Genomic DNA, 2,738 nt, shown 5'->3' with positions numbered 1-2,738 from the left:
TGTTGGGGAGAAGGTATACAGAATACTTTGGTTGAAGTAAAGGGCTAATGTAGGCAAAAAGTGTGGGTGTGTTTAGAAAGATATATCTGGACCTTGAAGTCTGGTTTGGGGCTGTGGGTTTTATTCTATAGGCAATAAGAAGTCCCTGAAAATTTGCAGAGTTGATCTGGGGAGGCGAGACTCCCTGAACTTCATTCATAGAGTCACAGAAGAGTGATAGTCAATCATATTTTATAAGGCTACAGGCATGAAATCATCCTTGAGGCCAGGTTTCAGCAAGAGACCATCCCCTTTCCAGCTCTCAACTAGAGCTTTTAACACATGCCTGATAAGAGAAAACAGTGGGAAGAAGGCTGTCACCTTTTGCCTTTCGCTTATTGCACTAATTAGCCATTTTAACAAAACTCCATTCTGTCTCTCAGCACCTCTAGTTGTTGTAAATTTTTCCACTGGAGCAAGAAGAGATATCAGCTGACCGTTTTATTCATAGGAGTGACAGTGTTAGCTTTCCACCTTCCTAATGAAATTCTCCAGTCGGCTGTGAAAAGAGCAGGAAACCAGCTATATTTAGCAAAGGAAAGCAACAAGTCTAAGCAGTGTGTAGAGAAGGGGAAAAATAGAAGCACTGAGTCTTATGATTAGTGCAACCAACAGTGCCGCTTACAATTTTCCCTATTTTGAAACTGGCAAAACCAGAGTGTTTTGTTTCTTAAACGGAAGTGCAGCCTACAGGTTCCTTCACTCTTGTGTCTAAATAAAATATTTTATTAATTCAAGGAGCAGGGTGCTTTTAGATTTCAAAAGAATGACAGAATAATGTACTTTTTGAAATAAACCAACCAGTAAATATAATCATGTTCCTATTCGCCACTTTCTTGATGAGAAACATTTCAAATCCAGGAACTGGCAAAAAATGTATTTTCAATTTCCTATAAAGCTTTTACTCTCCCATAATCCTGGATTAAATTTTGTCCAATTCTATGAGTTCAGCAGCTTCACTTGAGCTAAAAGTTTTAGATTGTGTTCATAGAATTTAATGAGACTTGGAATATAAAATTTTTTTCATGCTTAAAATTTCAGATCCTTAGCGCTTCTGATGTAATTTTCCATCAGCACTCTGGTATTTCCTGAGAGGCATGCATTCTTAGCTCAAACCTATAGCGTTGTGTTGGAATTCAGTATTATAACATTTCTGCTCATTAAAAAGTTCTTCTCTCTGTTGAGCTGAAATCTTTCTTCTAATCTCTACTCACAAGAGCTGCCCTCTACATAAAATAGACAATGTCTACTCCTAATACATATTAGCTCTTAAAATTTTTGAAGTCACTGCCACTATTCCTATGATGATCTTTTTTTACAAAGAGAGCAACCACATCGCTTTCAATCTTCTTTATGCAATTGGCTTTCCAGCCTATCAAGATACAAGTATTATCTGACTAGAGGATATATTTAATGAACTAAGATAATTCCTAGCCTTTTAACATATGTGCAACCTTTGGTTCATACCGAGTTTACAGTCAACTAGTCTTCTTATGTTTTAAATTAAAGAGCACAGTTGTGATAGCTGTGTGTTCAATTAGAGGAAAACATTTCTGCTATCTTTCTAGGGCATCTGCTGTGTGAACACAAGACCTGTTGCCCAGAGCACCTGGTTGATTCTCTCATGTGGACTCACATTAGGCACATACAGAAAGTGTTTGCTTAAACCTTCAAAGGGTTGATGTTTCTTCTTCATCTGTGGTTGTACTCTGAGTCTCCAAAGTAAATAACTAAATTAAAAAGATAATTGAAAGGCTCTTCATTTACTCCAAGGCCAACAAATTGTTAGTTGATCAGTTGATGGTTTGTCTAGCTATTAATATTTTTAAGTATGTTTCAGAGTAATTTTAGATATATACATACTATATTTAACTGCAAATTATCCTCCCTAGCATTAGGTTTGTTATTTTTCCAAATCATTTCCTCTTTGGTGGGCCGCTGTGTTGTCAACTTCAGGAAGTCCCCTGAAAACCTGATCAAAGGAGGAAAAATTGAAAAATCAATATAATAATGCTTAGTCACTAGTCCCATTGTCCTCGTTACTCTTGTCAAGGCTCCAGATGTCACCAGGGGACAATTATTAATAGAAATCACCTTCTTGGGTGATATAAAACACCAATCTTTCTTTAAGACATTTCTACTCTTCCAAAATTCTAGCACAAAGTGGGAACAAAATTTGGCAGAAACAATTGGAACAAATCTTGAACTTTTACTTAGAATAGATTTAAATTATATTTGCGTACCATTGGTAATGCTAGTGTTCATTTTAATATGTAAACCTCTCACTTCCTCTGTAACATTTTTTTCAGTGTTTACATAATTATAACTGGGTGTTTTGAGCTATCCAGCAGGAAAGACTGTGTCATATTTTAACATGTGTCTAACCTCAAATCCTAAATACACAACTACTATATTTAAAAAGGGAGGGAATTGTGTGGATCCTAAATGGATGCCAGAGTGGCATCCACTGACTATAAAATATATAATTCTTCTCCAATTTGTAAACAACAGAAGTCATCAGAATTTTCAAATACTTCATTGCCCTATTATCTACTAGGTCTAGTCAAGGGTTGAGTTCGTAGTGAACCTAATACAATCAGTAACCCTTTAACTAATTCCTCCTGGCAGGGGTTTAGACAGGTAGTGCTAGTCCTTTTCCACAAGGAGGACTGCAGAGAGCAGTTGGTGTCAAGTCTTAA

Source organism: Mustela nigripes, chromosome 1, assembly GCF_022355385.1.
Source record: "Mustela nigripes isolate SB6536 chromosome 1, MUSNIG.SB6536, whole genome shotgun sequence".
In the NCBI taxonomy this organism is placed as follows: domain Eukaryota; kingdom Metazoa; phylum Chordata; class Mammalia; order Carnivora; family Mustelidae; genus Mustela; species Mustela nigripes.
The sequence above is the reverse complement of the archived record's forward strand: the minus strand, read 5'-3'. Positions refer to the sequence as shown.